Source organism: Rhinolophus ferrumequinum, chromosome 25 (genome assembly GCF_004115265.2).
Source record: "Rhinolophus ferrumequinum isolate MPI-CBG mRhiFer1 chromosome 25, mRhiFer1_v1.p, whole genome shotgun sequence".
Lineage (NCBI taxonomy): Eukaryota > Metazoa > Chordata > Mammalia > Chiroptera > Rhinolophidae > Rhinolophus > Rhinolophus ferrumequinum.
Genome location: NC_046308.1, coordinates 28889585 through 28904314, shown reverse-complemented (window position 1 = coordinate 28904314; position 14730 = coordinate 28889585). Strand labels below are relative to the sequence as shown.

The window sequence follows — 14730 nt, the reverse complement described above, 5'->3', positions numbered from 1 at the left end:
TTTTGTTTAGCATCCATCCTAATAGATGTGAAGTAGTATCTCATTGTATTTTTGATTTGTATTCCCCTAATGATTAGTGTTGTTGACTATCTTTTTATGTGCTTGTTGGCCATTTGTATATCTTTGTAGAAATGTCTACTCATGTTCTTTTCCCATATTTTAAATCAGATTATTCAAGTTTTTGTTGTTGCTCCTGTTGTTGTTGAGTTGTCAGAGTTCTTTCTATATTCTGAATATGAACCTCTTATCAGACATATGATTTGCAAATATTTTCTCCCATTCTTTGGGTTGCCTTTTCACTTTCTTGAGTCCTTTGATGTACAAACGTTTTTAATTTTAATTTTAATTTTTTATTGGGGAATATTGGGGAACAGTGTGTTTCTCCAGGGCCCATCAGCTCCAAGGCAAGTTGTCCTTCAATCTAGTTGTGGAGGGTGCAGCTCAGCTCCAAGTCCAGTTGCTGTTTTCAATCTTAGTTGCACGGGGCGCAGCCCACCATCCCATGTGTGAATTGAACCGGCAACGTCGTTGTTAAGAGCTCAAGCTCTAACCAACTGAGCCATCCGGCTGCCCAAAAGTTTTTAATTTTGATGAAACCCAACTTATCTACTTTTTCTTTTGTTGCCCATGATTTTGGTCATATCCAATAAATCATTGCCAAATCTAATGTCATGAAGTTTCCTCCTATGTTTTCTTTTACGAATTTTATGATTTTTAGCTCTAACATTTTAGGTCGTTGATCAATTTTGAGTTGATTTTTGTATATGGTGTAAAGTTAACTTCTGACTTCATTCTTTTACATGTAGATACCGATCTAATACTATATTTTTGAAGATACTGTTTAAAACAAAATTTGCTGCTTTTTTGGGCATTCTCTAAGCAATTTATGCCAGGGGTGGTTTATTGTGTAGCATTCAGATTTCTAGCTTAGGTTTTTTCATACTATGATAGGTAGTGGTAGAGGACAGAGTTAAGGTCCTAAACGGTTGCTGTGCATATGAACTTTGTGTAGACAACTCCAGATGCCAGAGCTCCTCAATAATCACACTGTATACCCTTATAGGGCAAGAATCCAAGTTTTCTCTCTATTTTGTTCAACTCCCTTGCAAACATAGTGAGTAATACAGTTATAATTAGTTGTGATTGGTTTAATTGACCTGGGCTCTTTAAGAGTATTTTCTTTGGGAAATACCAGTTTTTTTGTTTGTTTTGTTTTATTCTTTTTAAGGAGGGCGGAGCTCACAGTAGTCCATGTGGGGATCTAAACGGCAACCTTGGTGCTACAAGCACCACGTTCTAACCAATTAGGCTAACCGGCTACCCCCAACCTGGGCTCTTTAAATGGAACCAAGTGAGGTATAGGGGGTGGGCCAAATATTCTGTAGCTCTATTCATAGACTTCGCTCCTCCGAGGTTTGACAATTAAGTTCATGAACTTGTTGCACCGATGTTGCTAACCTTTTTTTTTTATATATCAGAGGGATTATTTATTATGAATTTGTACCAACTAGACAAACAGTTGACTAAGTTTACTGTTTGGAAGTGCTGAAAAGGCTGTGTGGAAAAGTCAGATGACCTGAACTTTTTGCCAACAATTCATTGTTTTTGCATAACTACAATGTATCAGCTCACACAGTACTGTCTGTGAGGGAGTTTTTAGCCAGTAAACAAATAACTGTATTGGAACACCCTCCCTACTCACCTGATCTGGCCCCCAATGACTTCTTTCTTTACCCGAAGATAAAGGAAATATTGAAAGGAAGACATTTTGATGACATTCAAGACATCAAGTGTAATACAACAGCTCTGATGGCCATTCCAAAAAAAGAGTTCCAGAATTGCTTTGAAGGGTGGACTAGGTGCTGGCATCAGTGCATAGTTCCCCAAGGGGAGTACTTTGAAGGTGACCGTAGTAATATTCAACAATGAGATATGTAGCATTTTTCTAGGATGAGTTCACAGACTTAATTGTTATACCTCGTAGCAAGCGCACTTTATTGGGATGGTTGATTTATGTTTCTGTCTTCCCACCATAGTGTCAACTTGTTATATTCCTAGTGCCTAGCACAGAGCTTGGCATAGATATTTATTAAACTAAACTGAACCATTAGCACTATCTCTTCCTTTCTTTTAAATTAAGCCATGTTAATCTGCAAAGGCAAAAGATGAGCAGTAAAATCTTGTTTTAATTACAATACCATTTTAACTGCTCTCCCAGCTTTATACAATGAAGGATAATGATGATGTTGCTCTGAATGACATTTATTAGATTTTCATAGACTTTCAACATCAAGCATTATGTCTTCATTAGAAAGGGAAAGGAGCCAACCATGACAAATTGTAAATCCCTTCTATTACTCAAAGAAAAAGGAATCTTTCAGGATAAAAGTGTTAAATTAAGCAGCCACAGTGACAAAAATTTCTGTAAGGAAACAGCCCTATTTATTGAAATGATAGTCCACTGCAACATTCTTACCACAGTTCTGACTATGTGAATAAAAGATGCTATGTTTTCACCTAGCACAGATGCAAGATTTTCACATTGTTTACATTTTCTCTAAATTGGGAATATATGACTATTTCTACCATTTCATTCCTGCACCATGGACTATGAATCAGGGCACTAAAGCTAATCTATTTTAGAGATCATCTAAAAGCAGGTTTACATGATGAGCGTATTTGGGCTATACCGTATTCCATCAACTCTCTTCCATAGAATCATTTTCTTTCCCTTAAAAAATATCACATCTCACATCATGTTAATAGAGATAAACAAGAAGCCTGAGCATGTGACTGGGTGGTAGTAGACATCCTTTCTTCTGACAGCCTTTCCTGACTGGATTCTTCCCCAGTCCCTCCCTCTCCTGACCCTTTGCCTAGGTTAAATGAAGCTCCATTGAGAATCAAGACATGTGAATCATGAATATTCACATATTCAGTAGAGAGTAAATCTAATGCATCTGTAAAGGCTGAAAGCCGGTGTTATCTCATTGAGCTAGTTCCCTTTTGTTCGTCTCCCTCCCAATTACTCCCCAAGGCTGAGTTATATTTAATGGAAGGATAATTTGAAGGATGGAAAATAAGGTGTGATTTGGTGCTATCTCAGCCTGTAACATTATTTGCTTTACCACCTAGACCGAAAAACTTGCTCTAGTGGTTGCCTCTGTGCTGTCAGGGGCTAGCGCAACCCTGCCTTTTTCCCAGCTTTCCCGGGCTTGACCACACCTCCCCAATTTAAGGAGGCAGCTCTATTAGAAACATTATGGTCTTTGCATCCTTTAGCCATCGAGCCTAGGATTCCCGCAGGTAGTTGGAAGGAGACCACAGTCGTTGAGGGAAGCTCACTCAGGACTGTTTCTTCACCCAGTCTCTCCAGCAAAGTAGTAAGTGAAGTGTGAGTTTCTGCCTAAAACTTTGCAGTTCATTTTCCTTTTCCTTTTTTTTTTCTTCTTTAAATTCTGTGTAACGAAATGGCAAATTGATGAGGACTTTCAGGATACAGGCGGGTTTTCTCTTTCTCTTTTCACATTTTTCTGTATTTTCCATTCAATTCTTTAATAATGATTTTCAAAAATACTTCCTAATCTTGTTTGAATAGTGTGAATCAAGAGTGTTTCACTCTTTTCCCTGCTTTATAAAAGCAAAATCATGCACGTTTTTGATACTCACAGATTAGTTGTCAGAAAGTCTGAATTTTTTTCGCCTATTGGAACACTTCCAAAGAGCTAAAGTTAAATGTAATAATTTCTTTTGATTTTTTTTTCTTTTTGTCTTTCACTCCTAGCGAGCCTATTGTTTTACTTCTTTTTTCTTTTTTTCTTAGCAGCTTAATGAGTTGCTTTTATGGAGAAGAAATTGCTACAGGTTTGAATATAACAAGCCAAACTAGCCTTTTTGGTGTTTTTCCCTGACTTGTGACTCACCTTTCTCTAAGGTTCTCCCTGTCCTTCGGACTGCAGCTGAGAAGGGGGTCTCTGAGTCAGGGGGACATTTGTCCCCTCCACGGCAGAGCTGGACTTGAGGGACTCTGCCATTGAAGAGCAAGGGGTGTGTGTGGATGGCCATTCCCCGCATTCCGTGATTTTCTTTGGCAATTCCACTTTGTCTGTGGCTTCTCATCTACTGTTAAAATGTCTCTGCTACCCCCTTTAAAAGTAGCATTTTATGTGGGTGAACTATTGGAAAAGATGCTGGGTTACTGAGATCAAGGCATTTCATTGATAGGTTTTTCTTATTATCTTTTGGGTAAGTTTTTTATTTTTTTTTAATCTCAAGGCCATTTTTCTTCCGACTTCATACCACTACTGTGCAACTGAAAAGATAGATATTTGTTAAGTAACAGAAAATACAGATTCTAAAATGATAACTCTGGCAGCTCCATTTGATTTGTAAAATGACTGACGCTTTGACTCTTTCATCAGTTGTGGTTCTGGATTGCATCACCTCCTTTTTATCTAAAGAGAAAAACCTTTTGCTACATATGCCTGGAGGGCTGCTGGGTGGCCACCAGTGCTACGGAGATTCTTACCTGTTGTTTCCGAATGGAGGGAAGGGAGAGCTAATGAGTTAATGTCTGCAAAGTGCTTTGAAGATGAAAAGACCTTTTCATGTGTTCAGCATTGTAGTTATTAATATTAATATTTGAAGATGCATGCTGCTTCTAATTGTAAATCAACAACTTCCATCCTTGCCAACTCAGTAGTGAAAAAACAAACAGGGGAGGCAGCCACGCAGACTCTTCCGTCCTGGTTCTGCAGCCAAGGATGTAGGAAGTGAGAGTCTGATTACAGAGGGGGCATCTTTGTCCTACAGGCCCCTCGCACAGAGGTGCTAGTTGGTAGAGGTGCCAGGAGGTCCTAGAGTAGAGCCCTGGGGGAGGGTGGGTAAAGGAGGTAATTGTCAATATCTGGTATCTATGACCTTGGAGAATTGGTTGAGGGCACGGACCTGGGCCAATTGCCTGCCTCTGAGTATAATGGCATTCAAAGGTGAGTAAGATAAGAACTGGCACCAGCCCTGGCTTTGGAGTCAGGAAAGTGGATGTGCACTTGGGTCCTATTAGAGGTTGGCTTTGTAACTGAGAACAAGTTATTTAACGTAACCATGCCTTTTTTTCTTCATCTCTAAGTTGTAAATTATGATTTGTGCCCCACCTATGTCATACAGAGGAGAGAACAAAAGTAAATATAATTAACTCTGATGTTTCTCTCCTGACTGTACATGGAGCCTCAGTTAGGCGCAGCCGAATTTCTTACTGATCATTCCAGTTCTGCTGGACCTCATGATTTTATTTACTGGTGAACAGATCTGTTTGCCACAGCAACTCTCCTTTCCTCATTAGCATTCAAAATTCTCACTTCTGCATCAAACAGCAAAGGGAAGGGATTACAACCCAGAAGCTGGGCATCAGACCTCCCTCCCCTCCATCCCTTCCTCTCTCTCTCCCTTTTTCTCTTTCTCTCTCTCCCTTTTATAGAAATTAAAAAGTATTTCGTATTTGAACAAAATAAATGTGGTATGCAGCAATTTAATGCCATTGGAGGCAAATTTTGTGAGTCTTTAATCTTGGAGAAACTTAGATATGAAGATAACTCATTTTTTTGCCTTTTCATTTCCTCTGTCCCTGCTCTACTGAAAATGTAGCTTTAGGGAGCTCATTTTTTAAATCTGGATGATTATCCGCATATAATACCTGGTTTCCTCCACTTCACCTGAGTGAGGCAGGATAATAATCCCTCCTGTTTACTGAGCACTTGGTCCATTGCGGGGCCTGTTGCTAGGTGTTTTGCATGGACCAGTCATTTCATCTACAGTGAAGTCTTTGAGGTGGGCATCTTGTCATCCCCATTTAACAGATGAGGACCAACTTTTGGGGGAGACCTGATTAAAACTGAAGGAATGTGAGTCCAGGGCTTGTGTCTGGGGTGATATCTCACAGGACCTTGAGTAGCTTTGGAACACTTGCACAAGTTTAGGCTGAATTTTTCTGCGTAGACCTAGGATTTGCTTTTATCTGGAAGAGCACAGTGGATCAAGTTTATTTTCCAAAGGGGAATCTGTATTAATTCTTCACTGTTAGGAAGATACTGAAGAAAGGCTACAAGGTCTAGTCTCTTCCTCAGTCTCTCGTGACAAATGTTGATTTAATTTCTATTCTGTGCCCAGCCTTGTGTTGGGGGCTGTGATGGGTACAGAAGCAACAATACATAAACTCCATTTTTTAAATTAACATAATTTATTTTAGGAGGCAAGGTTTTACCTGAAAACAGGATAAAAATAAAAGATACTGTAATTGTTATGCAAAGTAATACAGTCTATGAGTGCTTTGAGAGTTCTGATGGAAAAAAGTGGTGTCCCGAGCTGTGAGGGAAAGCTGTTTGTGATCAATTTTGATTCTCAAAGAAGAGGGTAGAGTTGATATTTCAGTTGACCAAGTGCTGGTGCTGTGTTGAGAACTTAAAAAGGATTAGTTTAGATACTATATATTAGAATGAAAGTCATGCAGCAAACTTTTAGTGCTGATGTCAAGAAAATATTCTCACTGGGCGAAATAAAATCTATACATTTTCAAGAGATGTGGAAAAGTAGAAAACACCAGGATTTCAGTCTTTTCATATTCAAAAAAAATTTTTAACTTTTCATTTTGAAATAATTTCAGATGCACAAAACGTTGCAAAACATAATACAAAGAATTTCCAAAAGATTTAAATACTTTAAAATTGTGACAAATACAATGCAAATTGCTCTCAGTCATCTTTTGGTGCCTCAGGTGATCCTTAATCCAAAAGGATTTCTGTTCGTGGCGGGATGACAGTGAGGCCGGTTTCTTGACATTAGAGGCTAAATAACTAAAACCACAGCTTCTTAAGAAAGGCAAGAAGTTTTGTCAGATGTGGCCATCATCTGGCATTTGGCTTGAGAGGCACGGACAGATCCCGAGCTGCACATTCTCTGTGGCTGGGTTTGGATTGCAGCTCAGATAAAAATCAAACTTTTGCTCAGCCTATGGCACAGATGTCTTCTTGTCTGTTCCTCAGTGGACTCTGCCGCCTAAACACTTGCCTTGTTATAATTACACATGAGTTGAACCGAGTTTGTCCAGATACTGCCTTGCTCCTCAAAGTGAGTTCCTTTGACCCGCAGCATCAGTAAACATCATGTGGGATCTTGTTAGAAATGCAGACTGTCTGGGAGGACCTCAGATCTGCTGAATCGGGCTCTTCTGCATTGTAACAGGCTTCCCAGGTAAGTCTTATGCATATCAGCTGGGGAAGCACTGCTGTAAAGAAAAAGCAAAACAAACAAACAAAAACTTTTGCAATATTTTTCCCAGCAGCTTGCTACTTCCTTATATTTCTATCTAGTTACTAAAGTGTTACTCCACAAAAGATTGGCATTTATATCAAAAAGATGTTGGTTTAACTCAGGAAGCTGCAATATTTCCCCATTTGTGCTATGCAATCTTTCAGTGAGTTTGTTCCCCACTGTAAAAAGAATGCTTACTTCTTGGTTTTATGCATAACAATGATACAAACACTACCATTCAACAGAAATTGTGGCTCTTTTCTCCTGTGAAATTCTTGACTAATGCTCCTCTATCTATGGTTATGAAAGGGAATGCTTTTTATGATGATTTAAATACCAGTGCTTTAGAAAAAGAGAGAACGGATTTAGACCACCTGGGTTCTAGCTCAATTACCTGAATAAATAACCCCTGCTACCTTGGGGCGTAATAATAATAATACAACCACTATTACTATTAATTCATGAATGCTTGCTGATGTCAGGCACTGTGATAAAATAGCAATAATAATAACCATTATTTATCGACCATTTTATCATCTGTAATGCACTCTGCTAAGCACTTTTATTTTACATAACCCTTCTCAATAATCCTCAAAGGGGTGGTATTATAATCTCCATTTTATAGTCAAGGTAACTAAGATTTTGTGAGGTTAAGAAATGTGCCCACGACCCATACATGCAGTAAGGAGCTCTAGATAACCCATAATCTGTTTAACTCCAGAGCTCATTATCACTCTGCTAAATACTTCACCTCTCTGGGTTCAATTTATTCAATTGAAAAATGTGCAGATTTAATGAATTGTTTCCAACTCCACAGTTCATGGAATTTGCAAAATCCCTCTTTATATAAGAATGCCAGCAAACTAACATTATACTACTGAGAAATTTGAACCTTACAATTTGGGCAATGAAACAAATGAAACTCCACCATGGAAATCACAATCAGACATAGTCCAAGAAGTTGTCTGCTGGATTTGAGAGATCTGAGGCAGCTGGTGTCCTTTAGTTCAATTTTAAAAGGGCGTTATTCAAACTCTCTTGTACCCTGTCATTGTTCTCTCCATATCTATATTTATGGTGACTCTCAGTTTTCTTGAGAGTTTCTTAACAACCTGAGCCATATCTAAATTCTAGATTATATCTGACATGCTCCACACGTTGTGAGTTGAAAAGTAATTTAAAATTTTAGGCTCTTTAGGGATTCCTTGGGCCAGAGTCATTGGGCTAGAGTCGACATCTTTAGTCCTGCAGTCCTTCTTTGGGTTTGATTTGGCCAAGAATCTCATATGCCATGACCTCTGCTACACCCGCTGTTATAAAGCAAAGGGTACTTCACATTTTTCTTCCAGCGTACTCTTTTTTGTTTCTAGTTTCTTACTAAAAACCATCCTACTTTATTTATTCAGTTATTTGTGGAGCACCTACTGTTGCATGGCACTGGACTACATCTGAAGGCCAACTGTGATCATTTGCTGAATTTCAGGGTTAAATATAGGATTTGGGGAACGGCATTTGATGACAAAGCCACTTTTACTGTAAACCAGTTTACTGAATATTCCCTTTAGAAGTAGAGCAACTTTCCCACACTAGAATAAGGACTGTTCGTTTCTGAAAACTTTCAGAGACTAAGATTGACATTGTGCTTGTAACCTTCCTGGGCATATACGAGCAGGCAGGTTGGAAGGTATTGCCTTGATGTTTATGAGAAACAGCACCATTCCAGCAGTGCGGTGGTGAGGGGTTTGTTTCCATGAGGAGGAAACATAAAGCCGTCTATGAGGCACCCTTCGTTTCCTAACTGCAATGGCACAGCAGACTAAAACCATTTTATGTCCTCTTTCTTTTCCAGGAGATATTAAACAATATACCCTTCTAATATTATAATAACACAAGTCCATTTTTAGTATTCTAAGTAAGATCAGTTGAGCTGTGTCAATTCATACAGAACTTGAAAGTATTATGCTTAGTTAGGAGAAGGGGGTTGTTTAGAGAAACAGGAGATGGAGATGAGTCATTTTCGGGTCTCGATTCACGTAAGGGTAGGGGATGAACTACCAGTGGTGTTGGGGAGAAACAAGACTGAGCTTCCCTGTACTGTGAGTCGCTGCTTTGTGAACTTAGTGACAGAGTGAATTTAGTTTAAGATACAGAAGCCAATAGCACGTAAATGAGAATATCGCCTTTATTGGTCAGTGCTGGCTAATTAAAATAAAAAAGAACGTTTACTACTGTAATATGGGGATACTCAGTCAAGAAACTGAGCTTCTTCCAGGTTTAGGAGTAAGATAGAGAAAACATCTTCAATTCCTCTAACCATTTTTCTTTTCTGGTTATTGTAACCACAAAGTTTCCTTGGGGGATTGAGGAATGTTCAGCCATCTAAATTTGATGCTATTTTGATCTAAATGCTTCAATTTGAGTTTTTGGAGAATTGGACTTGGTAGCTTTTGTTACACTTCCAGATCAGGGGCGAGATCTACTAAAATGATTTGGAAAACATGGATGAGAACTAGGAAGAAAATGGGGGCAAACAATAGACAAACTCTTCAATCGGCTAAATCCATTAGTTGAGAGAAAAAATATCCTGCGTGTAGTTATCATTAAAGAAGCCTAACCTCAGGTTGCTTATGGACACACATCATCACAGGTAACTTTTTTTTTTGGCGGGGGTGGGGGGTGCACCAGAGATATCTTCATTCTCTTGGATGTACTCAGGCAGTGAGACATAACTCTTGCACATCCTAACTTTTATTTCACATAGTGTTGCATGTCTACTGTGTGCCACCTGAAAAGGTAGTCCCTACTCTCAAGCAACTTTCAGGAGCAGAGACACACACACATACAGGAAGTACAATGAACTTTAGTAGGTATACTGTGAGAATAAATACCAAGGAGGAGGATCAAGGATGTCCATCTAACGAACTGCCTAGGAGGTTCAGGGAAAGCTTTCTGAAGGAGGTGATACACAGCCTTGTAACCGAACAGGAAGAGAGTTCCTCCACCTGGAGCACAGCAGAGCCAAACAGTGAACACCGAGAATTGCAGTGGAGGAATTAGAGTCGCTTTATTGCAGGGCACTCTGCAAGGAGAATGGGAAGCTATAGCTTAAAAACCCAAACTCCTCGATGGCTTGTAATGGCGAGGGTAGTGCGTTTAAAAGCGTTATGGGGGATTAGTATGCCGAAGCATAGGTGGGGGCAAGTTTTAGTTGGAGAGCTTTGGAACTTGACCATTCATGGTAAGGAGCTTCTGCATTGGATCCTCTTTTGCTTCTGAAAGGGTTCCGGTTTTCAGGTTCTGGTCATGTCCTGGTCCTTTGGTTCCATGGAGTGGGGCTCAAAACTTTGGTTCTGGGTGTAGCTGAAGGTCAAAGTTCTCCTGAGCAGCTGCTTTGGCTGCTTAACTTGCGATTGTAGTCTGCTGTCTCTGAAAGGCAACTCCGTGTCTTGTTAGAAACAGGGTAGGATCATTTTGAACTGGTTTTTCCATTCTAGTCTTGAGTTTTTAAAAACAGATTTATAAGGCATTTATTTGGAAACATGAAGTTAAACCTATCCATTACACATTAAAGATGTTGCCTTGATAGCACCGGTGGCAGCATTGTCTTTAGCTTGGCAAAGGTGCTGGCTTTTGGAGAAAGTTTCCTTTAAATAGTCATTTTGAAAGCGAACTTCTTTTTCACCTGTATTCCAGGTGAAAGAATTCCAGGCCAAAAGAATATCCTTTTTGCATAAATTGATGGGAATCCTAATTTGTTGATATTAGGAGAAATACTAATTGCAAATCTATTTCAATTTTGCATAGATTTCAAAGAGGAAAAAACCTACATTATCTACAGTTTTTGTCAGCGGTATCTCACTTTGTATTCCCCATGTAGGATCGTCATACCCAGGATACACTGTAGCCATAATTCCTGACCTATGAAGCTAACATCAAATTTAAAACACAATGCCTTTTGGTTGCAGTGTAACTTTGGCTTCTCTGTTACGGAAGACAGTGTGTCAATATGCATTCAGATATGGAATGTACACATTCTTTGTCCCAACAATACCACTTTTAGGCATTTAATGAGACTAGAAAGTATTTTAGGAACTTTCTTAATGACAAGGAATTGGGGACAAATTAATTTCACAATAAGAGACTCATTAAGAAAAGAACAATACATAGGCACAATACTCGACAACCATACTCTGGAACGTAGAGCTATATTCACTGATATAGAAAAATGTCCACAGCATTATGTTAAGCGTCAATGAAAAAAACCAGATTGCAAAACAGCATGGACAGAATAAAACTGTGAAGGTAAAATTATGATCATATGTATATGTTATATCTATATTTGTATAGATGAATTAAAAAATACCTAGAAGAATGCTGAACAAAATATCAGTACAATTATCTCTTGATGATAGTGATTTTAGCATTCATTTTAGAATTTTCTGTATTTTTATTGTAATTTTTAAATAAATAGATATTATTTTGGTGAAAACAATTATTTTTAAAAGAAAAAAAATAAAGTATAGTTTACTGAGTTATTTGCCTAAAGGCACAGTCTTTCCTTGAAGAGCACATAATCCAAAATGAAAAACCCTTAACTGACGTCACAATTATCATTTGGAAAGGGAACCAAGCAGGGCAGAGTCCTGTGAGCGGGAGGCCGCCTCCATCACAGCCTCCTCTCTTGGGATTTCCTGCTCTTCTGCCTTGGTTTGAACCTCCCAACTCCCATCCTCTCTTCATTCTGGGCATCACGCAAACTGCCCCTGGAAAGACCTAGGTGAAGGACGTGTCAGCCTGCAGATCCTGGCCCTCAGAGGATGGAAAGCTCTAGGAGCCGTCAGTTGCATGCGTTATGAAGAATAGAGCTCTCTCTAGAGTCCCACAGAAAATTAGTTCGAAGTGCTTTATTGAACGTGAGACAACCACATAAACTAAATTGTTAACCTTTTTTGTCCTCTGCACAGATTGCCCTTTTTTATCCCCCAAATCAAGGATGGTGAGGATAGAGAAGCACAGGGGAAGGTGGCGGAAAACCTGCTGTCAAGCCTTGGTTTGTCCAGTTAAGAGCTTTGCAAGGTTCTCTCCTCCTCTGTGAAAAAGGGGAGTTAAGTGAGCTAAAGGGTGTGTACAAATTTTTATAACGTACCCTCCTTTGTTCAACAATTATTTGTGTGTCACCAACCTACCAACACTAGTCTGGGATCTAAAGATACAGGGTGAAGAAATAGACTAAATCCTTGCCCTGGAGGGGCTTAAATTCTAATGGAGTAGGAGTGGGGGAGACAATAACAGCAGCTAAGTGTCAGAGTTGAGGAGTAGGGCACTGCTGTTTATATGGGGGTTGTGGCAAAGCCTTTGATAAGTAGCATTAAATAGGCAGTGAATAAAGGGAAGCAGTTTTCACTTAGAAACAGATCATAAAGCAAACCTTTTATTTCAAGTAGATCTTTATCCAGACCTACCATCTATTCAGATTCTCCAATTTGAAAATCAAATGCTATTTACATCTGATCCACCTCTCACATGTTTCATCTTTTGAGGCCAATTCATTCATTCATTCTCTAATTAGAAAAAAAAAAAAGAATTTTATTGTGCTCCACAGTCTGTCTTAAATTCTGGAGATACAAAGATGAAAAAGACATGGTGCCCACCTTCATATAGCTCAGTTGAATGGGAGAGGCAAATAGAAACAGATGTTTATAAAACAGTATGTTAGCCGCAATGATTGAAATACATGTGGGGAACACAGAGAAGGAGCAGGTAGCCCTGGCAGGAGTGAGGGGTGCTTCAGGAAGAATTCCTGGCAGCGAAAACTTCTGAGATGAGCCTAAAAGCTTGTGGAGAAGGGTTTAGCCCTGAAGAGCAGCAGGGTAGATGGTCATTTCTATTTGAGGAGGTCCTGTGAGAAGGGCAGGGAAGTGAGAAATAGCACTGGGTGCTTAAAGGAACAGAGAGTTCCATGTTACAGGAGTGAAGTTTTGTACTGGTGTGTGGTAGGGGTGGGCTGAGGCAGGCGCACAGATCCTGGAGGCCATGGCAGGCACTTCAGATACCTTTATTCTGCTGCTTGGGCCTTGCTGGTCCCATGCAAGAAACATGAACCTCAGCTCTTCCTGACTCTTGTTACCAAGTGTTCAAATCATTTCTACATTGAGACAAACCCATAGATGCTTTTGGGCTGGGGAGTAAATCTTAAATCACACAGTTGTTTTGTGTTTAGGTAATAAACGTTTACAGTGCCAAGACAAAAAAAGTTGGTCCAGCTGATGTTCAAATAGCTGTCATGTGGGAGGGAATTCTCTTTGGCTAAGGAGTCCAAAAGAAAAAAAAAAATCACCCAAACACTCCTTTTGCTTTTTCTGAAAGGGTTTGCGTCTACAGCAGCTGTTCTGTGTCACAGTCTACAAGTGGGAAAAGGGTGGGTTCTTTTTTTCTTTCTCCAAAAAATAATAAAGCAGTAATCCATTTCTGTCCCAGAGTTATTTCCTGAGATGAGAGCCTTGGCAACTCCCTCTTTTCAGCTTCCTCCCTGGGTGAAGGGCTTTTCCCCAAGGGAAGTGTCCTTCATGTAGCACACAGCTTCAAGAAAACAGCCCAGCACAGAATGTGCCATATGTGGGGCCACAGGTTTCCTCTCTCACTGTCAATTGAAAAGAGAAAACATATTTACATGGAACCTTTTTCCAAGCTGCATGGAGTGTGGCTGTGAAGAGGAAGTTGTCCAGCTCTCAGGCCAAAAGTCTTGGAGCCTTTGAGCTGGGCTTCAGGACAAGGTTGCCAATTCCAAAAGTCCTGACTCTTACACATATATAACTAAAACAGGAATTCAGAATGGTAAAGGTCTTTGGCTGCCTGTGGGAGTCTAAGAATGGTTCCTAGGGCCATCTGGCCACACCTTACACTGTACAGTCTTCCGTGAGTCCTCTTCCCCACACCCAGCAGAACTGACTGCTATTTCCCCCATATTGTTGGTAAACTACCCATCATATTATATTATATTTATATGTGAGTCTGTCTTCTCCAGGACCTGAAGACAGAGACTGTCCTTCTCAGTTTTATCCTGAGTCTGATCGAATGTAAGGTCCACGAGGTCAGGGCTCTTTGTTTACTGGTGCATCTCCAGGGCTCAGAACAGTGCCTGGCACGAAGCAGACACACAGTATTTATTTACTGAATGAATAAACAAGTTCCTAACAAAGGAAGCCATCACTGTGCTCCTTGAATAAATGGAGCTGTGATGATTCAAGGGATCCATGGGGCTTTGGAGGAGGAATCCAGGGGGCTGAGTGGCTTGTAAGAAGCACTCTCCTCCATCCCTGCACATTTTCCAAAGGTACGGATTACCCTGCAGGGCCCTGGAAGGACGACTAACTTTTCCCTAAGGAAGCTGATCATGGTTAAGCCATCCTCACTAGGACAGGATCC

The 14730-nt window shown here is 39.9% G+C and overlaps 1 protein-coding gene across 2 annotated transcripts in view; it reads left to right on the top strand.

The window, feature by feature from the left end:
- Positions 1-3269: 3269 nt before the first annotated feature.
- The window catches only part of ETS1 (ETS proto-oncogene 1, transcription factor), a 120302-nt gene continuing 108841 nt past the window's right edge, over positions 3270-14730 (top strand). Inside the window, exon 1 of one of the 2 annotated variants that reach the window (XM_033097839.1) lies at positions 3270-3383. The gene's annotated coding sequence lies outside the window, so the exon portion shown is untranslated. The remainder of the gene's footprint in view (positions 3384-14730) is intronic. The other variant, XM_033097837.1, reaches the window with a different exon arrangement.